The sequence below is a fragment of the Rhipicephalus sanguineus genome, chromosome 9 (assembly GCF_013339695.2).
Source record: "Rhipicephalus sanguineus isolate Rsan-2018 chromosome 9, BIME_Rsan_1.4, whole genome shotgun sequence".
Classification (NCBI taxonomy): Eukaryota; Metazoa; Arthropoda; class Arachnida; order Ixodida; family Ixodidae; genus Rhipicephalus; species Rhipicephalus sanguineus.
Genome location: NC_051184.2, coordinates 28108915 through 28122790, shown reverse-complemented (window position 1 = coordinate 28122790; position 13876 = coordinate 28108915).

Sequence of the window (13876 nt, the reverse complement as noted above, 5' to 3'; positions counted from 1 at the left end):
TTTCAGCCTACTTTCAACTGGTGATGCGCAGAACCTCTGAAATTGAGCCACAGAATGTTCTTACGTCCAAAATTGGGCTATATCTGTGATCTAAATTTAATGTTAACGGCAAAATGCAATACTAGCCCGATATTTTTTGTGCAGTAAGTTTAGTCTACGTACCCTTCGCCCAGTTTGCTGTTTATGCATTATATGTTTCAGAGTCAAATAATTAATAATTTGGCCAAATTTAACGCATCATTTTCAGCGTGAAACAAGGCTCGAGAGTGAAACAAGGGCTCACTCTATACGTACCTTCATTCATCAGTTCAGAGAATCTGAGGGAAAGCAAAAAAAAAAAAAAAAAAAAAAAGTTAGCGCAGCTTGCTCTAAGTTGTGCAGGGCTGGGTCACAGCAGAGCTGGTGGACGCCTAGCTGGTCCTGGCTTGTTTAGGCTTTTACCCTCTCGCCTTTCTCTTTCCCACCCCCTTGCTATTCTGTACTATACATGGCTATGCGTGCTTTCTTTATTTTTTTTCTATCTTTTTTGTATCGGCAGTTTCTATCTCTTTCGCTCTCGTTCTCTTTCTTTCTCTGTCTTTCTATCCTTTTTTTCTCTCACTCTTCCCTTTCGTTCTGTCTATTTTTCTCTGTCACTTTCTATGTTTTTCTTTCTATATATATCTCTCTGCAGTCGTTCTGTCAGCATTTATCTTTTTCGCTCTTTCTTCTCCTTCTTTCTATGCACTTCTCTCTCTCTCTCTCTCTCTGTGTGTGTGTACTCGTTCTCCCCTCATCCTCAAATCTACCCTCCTCACCCCCACTTCCCTTTCCAAACCCCAATTGCTATACTCTATTATACAAAGCTATGCTATGCTCTGCTAGCGTGCCTGGATAGCCGAGTGGTTACGACGCTCGCCTGCGGATGGTGGGTACGCGGGCTCGAATCTCGCCAAGAAATTATTTGCCAAGAATTTCTCTCTTTCTCTATCTTTATTTCTCTTTGTCTCTCTCTCTCTATCTGTACTCGTTCACTCGTCCATCAGAGTTATTGCATCCTACGCCGGACAAATCGGCGCGTGTGTTGTGGGAGCGAAGCAGAAGATGAAGAAGAGGACGAAAAGAGCGCGTGCCGGTTCGTGATAATGATGATTTCTGTTCGCTCTGCGCGGACTAACGGTTGGCTTAAACAGCTCAGATGTTTAAACCAAAAGAAAAAAAAAACGTTACCGTACCAAAGACGACAACCTGCGGTATTAAAGCCATCGGCACCGAATTAAAAAAAAAACGACGTGACGATGACATTCATTCTGATTTCATACAGTAGCTAAAAGGCTAAAAGTACAGGATACACGTGCCTTCTTAGTTGCAACCTGGCCTTTTAGTCGGAACCGAGATAGAGTAAGTTCGCATCACGGCTTTTTATAGCCAGCTGTACGGCACTTCTCGTACTATTTGGACAAATTCATGAATGCTGATTACACGACATTTACAAGTTTTCTGAAGCTTTGTGGAAAGTATCTCGCCGTTCACGTAGTTACTGTCGACGGAAGTCAGAGGAACGGTGTGGGTTGTTGGTGGGCGACACCGGAGCTACCGAAGCCTTACATGCGATTCCGTTGTAGACATGGGCAGCGAGGCCAGCTGATGCTGATGATGATGCCATAATGATTATATCTATTAAGGCGAAATTCTTAGATGCCTCATCAAACGCAAAATGTGGCCGCTAGCATGGGCGGCGTCAACACGAGTGATAATAAGAAAATGGATTTCGCCATCGATCGAGTCGTCCTAAGCAAACGCACATGGAACCATGTGACTTTTTTTTTCCGAGGCGCAGTAGGGTCCGAAGGATTCCGAAACCACTATTATACAGCGATACTGCGCTCTGATATCTGTTAAAAAATCTTGCCAAATAGAACGCCAGAAACTTTGGCTGCTTAACATTTCTTCACCGGATATGCTGGCCTGGTGTGGCTTCACGGCATCATCGCGCACGCTGCTGTGAAGCCACATACACAGGCAGAGTTATCTGCTATTAGAAGTTTGTATTTGTGGTCAGTGAAATTTAGCTGCGGAATATAAGCGAAGCGTAAAAATTGTCGACGTATTGACGGGGACGGAGCACTGACAACACGGACACCGTGACGTTCTTTCTCTCTCTCTCCCTTTGGCATTCGAGTTGCAAGCCTTTCTTGTCGCGTCGTCAATTCTTACGCAATGTCCGCCCAAACTAGCTGAATTGAAATTCTTCTTACATGCGAATTTCTCTCCGAGATCGGCTTCACGGGCAAGTGAAATCTTCCTGGAAGTATGTTATGACAACAGTGTGGACCGCCCTGTCTATAAGGTAAGAAAAAAAGACAACATCGTCGATACTCCCAAATGGACTCTGCCGGTGTTTTCGACAAACACCGCAACATCGTGATCTAATGTAAAAGTTACGCACCTGCTATACAGTATCAATACGGTCGACTGAGAAGAAAAAAGAAGAAGTAGGCATTCGCCTTCGAGTCGCGTTAGGCAAACGCATAACGGACTCGTGTGATATTTTGAATAAATAATCCGAACGTTGCTAGGCGAACTCTAGAACGAGAGAGGTCTGGATTTCAGACTTAGAAGATTGCTCACTGTATACATTCATTCAAACCACCATTTTCATCGCCATTATCAACAGGCGGCTTTTTTTTAAGGCTTTCTTCTTTTTAAAGGGTACGCGAGTCTGCAGCGCAGGTTCTTTGAGGGATGCTATATAGCCTGCACCCCCCTCTGATAAAATTATGCCACCTACGCCTTAGTGGTGCCAAGCCTGAAGGAAGAACGCTGCTGAGCGCTCTTCCTTATCTTGATTCTTCTCTTTCTCTCTGTTTCTTTCGTATATCTTCCTTTCTATCTGTTTTTCTATTTCTTTTTCTCTCTATTTAGTTCTATATATTTCTCTTCCTCGCTCTGTCTATCTTTATTTCTCTTTCTTTCCATTCTACCTCTTTCTGCTTCTTTATCTCTCTTGCTCTTTATGACTTGCTCTGTTCCTTCTATATATTTTAGTTCTGACCAGTACAGGGGGTGCACGTCCTTACACTTCGCCCTCGTCGAGTGCGGCCGGGAGTCGAATCCGCGTCGTCTAGTTTAGCAGCGCTACAGCTATGCCGCTAAGCCACCACTACGTGGTTACCACGTGCCTCTAACGAATAGCAATATATTCTACCCGAAGGAGCACATGTCGCACGCGTATATGTAAGGGCAAAACACCAGCCTTACAATAGAAGAGCAGTCACTAATCGACAAACGTTTATTGAACATATATTTTTTTACGAGCTTAGGTATTCTTCAGCATCTGCAGGAAAACAAACATTATATGTACACGGCGAATGTGTCACATAGCCTTTATACAGAGGTAGCTTGCGGTACGCTGCCCGAAGCAAAATGATATAGAAAAAAAAAACAACTTTCAGTTTGTCGACTTTCGCACGACGAAACGCAGTGTGCCACCGCACTCCTTGCAGTCGCCGCCGGTGTTATCATTCTTCCTGGGAATGTGCCAGCAGCGGGTACAGCGCACTTTGTACTTCTTGTACCTGCGTCCGCAGCGAGAAACAAACAGGAGCGAAATTGATTAAATTGCGGGAGTATCTTAAGTACCGAAACCACGGCCTCGGCTATCACGAGGCGCACACAACAAAACGTCAGCTAACGTTGCCATTTCAAAGGTCTTTCCCATATCTCATATATGGGTCATCTCTGAAGGGGATTCGACGTCAGAAAGATACCGCTACTGCTCTCCAGAAGGACCCAAATCTCAACGCCGATTCTGAAGTATAGGGTTATTGTTCCACGGTTATGTTTTAACGCATCGCGACCCCATGGGGTACCTCACGAAAAAAAAAAGATTCTTGAGCCCAGTCACATCTGTGTAGCTCATGAACATAGGATACGGTACGAAGAACTTTATTTAAAGATCCGGAGGAAGTGCCACCCCTTAGGGTGACACCACGGGGCGCTCCCACGTGGGGACAGTTAGACCTAGCCTAACCGCCGCATCGCTGGCTCTCTCTGGACAGCCTCTCTGGACAGCTCTCTCTGGACAGTTGATGATGATACTCCGAGCTCTTGAGGGCCGAGCTCCATTTTTGTTCCGTGAGGTTTGTCCCCACGTAACCAGGGGCATCGCCAGAGCATGTGCTCTAGATTGCACTTCCCCTCGCAGCGAGTGCACTGTGAGCTAAATTCACTTGAGAACAGGCAGTGCACGAAAGCAAGATTAGGATAGGAGTTAGACTGTAGCGTCCTAACGGTCATAGCCTGCGGTACGTCTCGTGAGCGTTTTGTGCGGCGGGGGAAATACACTCCTCTCCATATGGAAGTGTTTTGTGAGTTCATTAAAGTGAACTAAGTGTCGCGGAACCCTTGGACCTCTAAATGTGACAAGGCTATACTTGTTAAGAAAATTTAAAGAGCAAGGGACGAAGACAGTCCTGTGTGGGCCGGGCCGCTTGTTTGAGGTCCCCGCTTTAAATAAACAGCACGACGTCAGCACCAAGTTTCCTTCAAAACACTGCAGCTTTGATCACGCGGTCATATCAATATAACGTGAAGAATTCAGTGAAGTCACGTACCTGATGCCGCACGCGTTACATAACGGCGTGCCGTCTTCGGCGTCTCTCCATAGCGGTGTTAGCTTCGTGGCGCAAGACGCGCACTGTTTGTCTGAAACTGAAAAAAAAAAAAGAAGTATAGTTCACATGCAACGACGCTCTTTGGAATCTTATGGGTAAAGCAAAACTTTTGTGATCCAGTTAATTAACTGTTGTAAACTGTTCATATGTCCTCGAAGTCGTTTTTCAACAAAGAAACTTCGTGCCTGTGGCGAAAAATCAGTGGTACACATGAAGAAACCAGCACGAAGCCACTGCGGACAATTTGACCACAGAGTTTCCTACAATATCTACTAGAAGGAATTGTGGCGCAGCGATCGTCCAGCCACCATGGGAATGATGTATAGTGAACTCTTCTAGTTCACTGTAAATGATCGGTAGCAAGTGTATTTATCTAATCTTCGTGCTTGCGTCCTCGAACGCAGTTGCGGCTTTGTTTATTGTGATTTGGCTTTTGGTTTCAGATGAGCTAGAGAACGGCTCGATGTGAACCTCGTGAGCGATTCAAATTCATCAGGCTATCAAGGTGGTGAAGTGGGACGGTTGAACATCAGCTTAACTTCGCCTTGCGACCAAAACGGCTGCCGGCCACACGGAGCAGAATGAACGAAGCTTAGGCAAATCCACGCACTGCCCATCATTCCCACGCTGGCATGAAGCGCCGTGCGTTGCAGCTCCCATAGAAGCTAGCGCCAGATTTCCCTCTAGTGTGCTGTTATGGAACTCTATGCATTTGACAACCAGGATTAGACCCATTTTCTTCACGTCATCCCCTGGGTCAGACGGGGTACCGCGTGATTCAAGGGGGTAATTCCGTCAGGACGGAGACAGCAACCGGCCGAACCACACGGGTGACACTACATATTTGCCGATTTGTTATGGGATTGTTACCCTGTGCGTGAGCAAGCAGCAGCAGCAGCCGCAGTCCCGGCATCAAAGTCCAGGATCTGTGTCGGCCATATGTCGGCTTTAAAGCGAAGCTTTAAAACGAAATGTCCGGCGAGCAACGTCATAACAGTCGTACTTAAAGAACAACAACAATAAAGGACAAACTGGCATATCTGTTGATAGTTGTTGACATCGCCATCGAAACGGGGCGGTAACCAATAGTTACGAGCGTGTTTGTTCCAGTCAGGCTCTCATAACATACGCAAACTGAAGTCTAAATTTCAGCTACCTATGGTTTTTTTTTTAAGCATTTAACTTTATTTGTACCCTATGCCTGCAACGACTACAGTTTTTTTTTTTTTTTTGCACCGATACTCCAAACGTCTCTGACAACTTAAAACCTCCCTCCGCTTTGAATCACAACACCTATGTAATGTCGAGGTACCTTCAACGGGTTTTGCTGGGCAAAGATATTGCATTACAATGCCATGCCATCAGGTCATCATACGACCACGTGGCCTAGATGGGCATCGGGGGGATCACGCGAAAGCAAGGATAGCTTTGCACAGCCTCCGTGAAATCAGTCTGCGTCTTAGTTAAGCACTGCCCCACCAGGTGGCGCCACCAAACAGGACGCTGAGCTTCACGCCCTCGTAATTCGTCAAAAGGCAATCATGCGCATATTACCGACAAGCTACAGCCGTGAACTTTAAAGGTATCAGAAGAGCCATAAAACGCAGCGCCAAGGCCTTCGTTTCTTTCACCTGCTGTTCAACGTCCTCCCTTCTGGTGAACTCAATCTCGTCTTCGGATTCGCCTTATCTCGGGTCGCAGAACGCCTCGTCGCTGCATGTTGCTGCAACGGACAAATAACAGTGTTGTTGAACACGCCGAGCTCTCGCAAGTCGACTGCGTAGATCATGCTGACCACGAACAAAAAAAAGGTATTTCATCTGTTAATTTCTAGTAGTGGGTCCACTTCAAAGGCACAGCAAAGTGAAACACCAAGTCAGTTGGCACTGATAACTTATTCTCTCAGAACAGCATTGTCCTCACTTCGGCCATCTTACGTTAATCGCATTAGAAGAGCAAATGAAGGTTGAACTTTCTTTTGTTGTCTTGAATTTCGCACCGAAGCCACAGTAGCTGTATTTCAGTGTGACGTCACAAATTTCTATGTTTCTTTTCGTATTTTCACCCCTTCGGCTCAGTATAGCTTCCTAAGCACTGCTACGTATCGTCTTATAACGGAACGTAGCTCATTTTCATCGATAAATTACGTAGGCTTTCAAAATCTGTGACGTCACGACGAGTTTGTGCGGAAACCTCAAGGTGACGGCGCCGCCTGCGTTTTTTTTTTCGCTTATTCTCGCTTACCAAGCGCCTTGTCGCAGTAAAGGTGCTTTTGTCGCTGTGAAATAGTGGTGTTAGTATTATACAAGACAAATGGTTTTTATGTTACAAGGGAAGACACACATGCTTCGGATTCAACTCACCGCTGTGCACTAACACTGCATAGCGGTTCATCGAATTCCGAACGAACGAGGGCATACATTTCAAGCAGTTCGCGGGAAAAAGTTGTACGACCATCATTGAAAGCCGCGACCGGAATCCCCAACAAATGCGTTCCGATTTTTCTTCGCGCTTATGTCTGGGCGACGCGGCGCTTTGATAAGGAGCGAAAAGAATATGGCCCGATTTGTTGCGCTTCACCAATCACGAATCCGTGTCGAGATATAAGCGACTGCTGCCGCTGCCAATGTAACTTTTCAACCGGAGACAGCAAGAAGCCGTTTTTATGCTCTTTTATTTCATCCATTCGTCGGACAAAAATGAAGCCCTTATCGTATTGGTGTACGCTGGCTTCGCACAGATATTTTTCTTGTTTTAACGATGACTGTGTGGCGATGAAAAACAATGAAAAGAAAAACGCTTTTTTTTATCCTATAGCGATGAGTAAGCCATCTCACTTGTAGTAATGCTCCATCTTGAGCTGGGCTCTCCGTGGACCATCTCGAGCCGCATGTGAACCACGGCGCCCTTGAAAGTTGGGGTCGTCGGCCGGGGACTCTTTCGCGGAACCGCCTTCTTTCGACGACGCAGCTCTGAGTCGCCGCAGCACTCGAGGAATGTCCTCTGGGAGAACCATTCGAGCCACTGGCGACGTCGAATCCGTCAGAGTAGGAGGCGACGACCGCCCCGCGCGGATTCAGTCGTCGGTGCTTCTTCGAAGCACCGCTGAGGTCGTGGCGGAAGGACACGCCGGTCTCCTGGACGGACGCACGAACGGAAGTGTCCGCGGCTTCGGCCCAGGGGCATAAGCGACGACCTCCACCAGGGACTTCAAGCTCAGCGAGGCATCGACGGGAACGGCGACTTGGCCGGACTCGGTTGCTCTGGAGTCGGGCCAGCAAGCTCCAGCGTCGACTCTTTCAAGTCGGCGTCTTGGTAATTGGCAGCTACGGCCGTCTCGCGGGCCACCAGCTCTTCAGCCATGTACTGAACTCTTCATAAGCCTTTCCGTCTCACCGCAGGCGTCGAAAGGTTCCGAGTCTAGGTCTCCGGAACACAACTCCGCGTGCCGCGACGGCGGAGAGAAAAGTCCGCAGTTGACGTCGACCGGTGCGCTGTCCCTTAGGTACCAGACACCGCCCGCGGTACTCCTCGCGTAAGAACGGCTTGCCTCGCTCTGAGAATAACGCCGCATATCCTTGTCAGACGGTGGGCTGCAGGCGTGCGGCTGGTACGGTTCGCAATAACGGTTTTCGTACGGAAAGACCTTCTGTTCGCCGGAGGCGTCGAAGCGCCGCACGTCAGCCAGAGCGATTGACTTGAGACGCAGCGAAGGCACCGAGTGCTCACAGGGGCCGCAACGGAACTCCGAGGAGCCGAAGTCACTTTGCGAAGTCATGTCTAGTCCTTCGACACTCCCTTTTTGAAGGTTCGAGTTGTACGAGTGATTCCCATTCAGTCTTGAATGACGAAGCAGACTCGAGACGTCTGGCGCCCCCAGAGAGGATTCAACGGGGACACTGCAAGTTGTAGGACTGGTCCCGGTTCCGCTCTTGACGACGAAGCGCACACGCTAGACGTCTGACGTCCTCAGAAGTGGGCGGCGAGGTCGGTACCTGGCCGGTAACCAAGAAGCGACCGGGATACCTGCGAGTGTTCGATACAGCGGCAGCAACGAACTGAATGTGGTCATGCGCTCAGCGCAGCGGCGCCAGTTGCGATAAGAGTGCACAATCATTCGTCGTCACGCCCTCTGGGCATTCGGTGAACTACGACAGCGTCGTCACTCAGCTAACACCCAGCTATTTCGGTTATACCACGTTATTCCTGACGCAAAGTTGCATAGCGCAGTCAGAATAGAAGGAAGTATATAGGTTCGGATAAAGAAATAAAAGGCACGATCTTTGCTCGACGACAAAGAGCTATACTTTGATTAGAGCGCCCACAGCTGCTTCACCTAAGCATTAGCATTAGTAACAACTTGATGAGGGCTGGTTGGTCATAATCAAGGCAGATGATGAAAAAGAGCAATTCTAACAAGGATAACAAAGGAACGAAGAACAGCGCTTGTCCCGTGGTCTTCATTCCTTTGTTGTCCTTGTTATAATCACTCTGTATCGTCGTCTGCAAGTCTGTCCCATGCTTTGATTTAGAGGGAGGGGGCCGCTGCGATGAAGCTCGAATTCCGGCAACGGCGGTGCATTTCGATGGAGGTGAAATAGTACAGGCCCGGTGTGCATAGGTTTAGGTCACGTTTAGGTGCACGTTAAAGAACTCCAGGTGGTCGAATTCCCGGAGCTCTCCATTTCGGCGCGCCTCGTAGTCATATCGTCGTCTTGACGCGTAAAAAACCCAGACAGAAGCCATGTCTACATTGGCGTCTAGCTCGCCGAGCTTGATCGCAGCTGGAGGTTTCAAATTTCAGTGGCGTTAAACACAACTGAGGTTTCTGTATGCACGACTGACTATTCTGCGCGCACCTAGATCGTCGCTACGGTTCGTATACGCAACGAGGAATTCGCGTATAGTTAATCATCCGGCCGACAGGGCAACGGTAAATCCTACTCACCGAACCGTCGAAGGTGGCGGCTCCCTAGTGACGACCTGCCGCGATGTCGCGCAATTGCGACGATTTCGATCTGCCGTCGAAAGTCGACGCGTGGGGCTGCGCGCCCGTTCGCGACACAATAAACGCGAAGTCATGCGCTAACGGAGGCCGATGGTACGGGCTACAACATCGGATCGCCCGGCCGCGCTCGCAAACTTTCTTGGCGATAAAGAAACCCGTCGTCGCTCCGTCGTATGCTCGCCAGAGCGAAATGGTTCCTTTCTCATGATGATTGGGACAAGACGAAGCCCCAACACACCCCTTGGTTGCAGTTCACTTCATGTCTGATGCCAAAGTGGCTCGCACGCCATGGGGACCAGACGGCACGAGGGCTTCGTTGAAGCTTTCTTAATTTTGAAAGCTGGTGAGTGGCCAAGCTCGCGTCAAACAACAACTGAGACTAAGGTGCCTGGATGCGCACATGTTCTTCAATAAAAGTTCAGTTGTCAGTTCCGCTTGTCATCTAGCTTTCGTCGTCTCGTTCCAGCGTTATTTCGAGCTCTTTTTTAATTATCGCGCATTAACAACTCGGCCACAGTCTATTTCTCGTTGCTCAGTTATCTTTTTTTTGGGTGACCTCCTTTCGCTATTTAAGCAGCAGCTTGAACTTTTCTTCACGGATGACAAAACAGACTTCTAGTGGAAATCGAAATCTTGCAATGTAGAACAGGAAGTGCTGTGTGGTGTGTGTGTGTGTGTGGTGGTGTGTGTTGTGTTGTGTGTGTGTGTGTGTGTTTCAAAACGACCACAAATGATATCTCAGGTGGACAAGAAAGGAAAGCGCTAAAGTAATGGTTAGCATTCCCCTCGCTTCTCTTTCTCCCATTCCGTCCTCCCCACCATCAGCCTGTATATTTATTATTATATTTTTGCGCTAATAGGCCATAGCTTATGACCTGGCTGAACACTACGAACCAACTACTGCCCAGCGACAAGATCAAGCTGCTAAGTACATATGCGCTGCCAGTGCAAATTGAAACGGGAATGAATCTGAACTATTCCGTGGCTGTCAAGGGAGAGCGAAGGGAATACAGCGACAAGATAGACGGGGACAAGGAAGGACGACGCACACAGAGCGCTGACTCACGATACTTTTGTGCCTTAATTTCTTGTCCCCGTCTATCTGCGCTGTATTCCCTTCGCTCTCCCTTGAGCGCACCCTCGCCCTTTCACCCCCCTTCCCAGTCAAAGGGCCGAGTCCGAAAAAAAGATGTCTTCGCATGGATTCCAAATGAAATGAAGCATGCAAACGCTGAGCTTGTCAGAGCGGTTTGACTTTAGTACCCGGCTTTCCGGCGGGATAGGTGGGAGGTAAGTAAACGGCTCTTTCGAATGGACATCAGGGGTCTCGGCAGTTGTTATAGTCAAAGACCTACATGGCCATGATCTTGAACTTTAAACTCATGAGGACACAGGTACGACTGAGCATAGGTATGGGGCTGACTCGGCGCCCCCTTCGATGACGAGGGGGGGGGGAGGGGGTTGCGCAAGCTCACTCCAGGCTCATCAAGCTAGACGCCATGACACAACGTGGCTTCGATTTGGGCTATCGAACAGCGCTCCGAAATACGCGATCTGGATTTCACATATAAATCCGTCCGATACAGCTTGTGCAGGGACGAAGCCACTCCTCACCACGTAACGCGACAGCGCGAACTTATGTACGAGTACGATGGCGTAGTCCACACAACGCGTTGTGCACTTGGCAAGCGTTCGACGCTTATGGACGAAATGGGGACAGATGCAGCGCTCTCTCCGCGTTCAGACCAACGGTGTCGGACGTATACACGCTATAGGTACTAGAATTATTGTAGTACACTATAATACACGCTGTGTGCCGCGTTCCGTCTGCGCGGGCACGGGCGCATGGAAGCGCAAACGCCAGCTGGCGTGCGCCAGCAAGCGTACGCGTGATCAGGTGCCTTGATCAGTTATCTTTGCTTCTAAATTTACGCTGTTGGTGGATTACCGCATGGTAAGGGGGGCGCACGTGATTCCGGACTTCTATACACAACTTCCTGCCTTCTTTTACATTTACATTTAGCGTTATACATTTAAGGGCCAGACTGTTAAAGGGCCCTCTGTCTGCAAGCTGCAGCCGTATCAGGTTGTTAATCCATAACAGGGAAGCTTCGTGGTATCATTGCATTCGTCTATAGTTCAAACACTCTGTAACTCCGTAAAAGTGCTGATCTTCAACAACTAATTTTCGTTGAAGTGCACAACTTAAGTGATTACATGAGCGGTGTCGGATACTTATTCACGCATTTAGAACCAAAATAACGCGATCTCTTGCAAAGTAATGATACAGCGTAATGAATAAAGTCACAAGAAGATAAGGCTAATGCCACGAGAACAAATAACCTGGGCCGACAATCGCTGGACTCACGCTTAAAATTACGATGCCACACATCGCACGCGTTCTAACACATATAATTGAAGACCGCGGACGGCAGCGGCGGCGCTGCAAGTGTACCAGAGGCGCACGCATCGAGACACACTAGCCCCGCCGAACCGCATGCAACAGCCCGCCGCGTGATCGCTTACCTGCTGGAAACATTCCAGGACCGTTCACGCATCAACACGTTGACGAGCTTGTCGTAATCCCGCGGAAAGAAATTCGCTCGCAAATCTGCCGCGAGCGGCGAGAAGTTCGCACGCACCGATTTCTTGCATCGCAGCAACCTTAAAAACGTCGATGACGCCGTCATCGGACCTCGGCGGCGCGTCGAGAGACGCGGTCGACGCATCAAAACCTACGCTCTGTACGGTCGTTTACGCCGCATACGTATGAAATGCAATATACTAGGAGTTGAGAAGTACGTACAAGGATGATCAAGCCCCAAATGACCTATAGATATGGAAACGTATGACGAAAAAAAAGACACGACGTGCCGGCAGTCGCGAACGCTGGCGTCACGAGCAGCTAGCGTGGCTAGCGTTTCGTTCGTCTGTGCGGGAATGAAAGCGGGCGCTGCGCGAACGCTTGAAGCGCCGGTGTACTATAACTTCGTTTCATATTATGCAAGGTAGCGAGACTTCTTGCGGTAGATGCGCTCCGCACCAAGAAATAGTTCAATGATATTTACCGCGCGTAATGAGTTTTTTTTTTTTCGTCTTTTAGGCTGAGTATAAATCAAGCGTGCTTCGTACCTTAGCAACAAGAAACCGCGTAATTTGTACGGTTGCCAATAAGTTGGCAACCGTACAAATGGTTACAGGCCACGGGCACGCAACGCAATAAACACCGGCAACCAACTGCACAGACACGCTACTGCATGACTTGCAAGACGCGCATGAAGACGCGGAATGTGGGGAGGTCGGAAGCCCCGTGAACGGAAAATGAAACCGAAACTGCTTGCCCATTGGTCGTACGTAACGGGTCGCATCAGTAGTTGTCGTAAAAGTCGCGGGCCCGCGACATTTACTGCCTCAAACGTTACGTACGTTACGCTAATAGAACAACGTCTGAACAAGCTCATTAACGTTGATTACGTTTACGGTCACGATCCTTAGGGGCGTAGCCAAGGGGGGTTCAACCCCCCCCCCCCCCCCCTTGGCTACACCCTGAGGAGCCGGGTTGATTGGAGAAAAACTCAGCCAGTTACACAGCGTGAGAACCGTCGCACAGTGAGGATGTGAGCGAGCGATCGTATGTGAGCGTCGAGTTAGACGCTTACGGCATATTCGCTTGTTGAGAGCGCTCTGATCGGTTTGAAAGTGTTCAATTGAACGCTTTAAAGCTCTACAACGAGAACAAGCAAGTATGCAAGTCACCTACCTCCTTCCTTATCACCTACCGACCCGTTTATATAAGTAGTAACGCTTAGTGCTCTTTTGCATCAATTCTTCAGAGCCTCGGAGTGCTCTGCAACAACGACCCGAATGTACGATTAATCTCACGTCGAGCATCATCATCATCGCCAACATTTAGCGTCAACATCATTATTTAGCATCATCAGCATGAGCCTCGCCATCAGAATTTCAAGCATCCTAATCATTATCATCATTAATTCTCATCTTTATCATAACTTCGGAGAAACATGCAGACAGCGCAGGTTCGACTTGAATAGAATACACTGTTAAAATATGGGTAAGGCCTTTGCCCTGCAGTGGGCTTAGTCAGGCTTACTGTGACGACAGCACTATATTGTATACGTCTACTCCTTCCGAGACTGCTCGTTATCACATCATATTTATTGTAACCGCTAAAAAATAAATTGTAAGAGTTCGG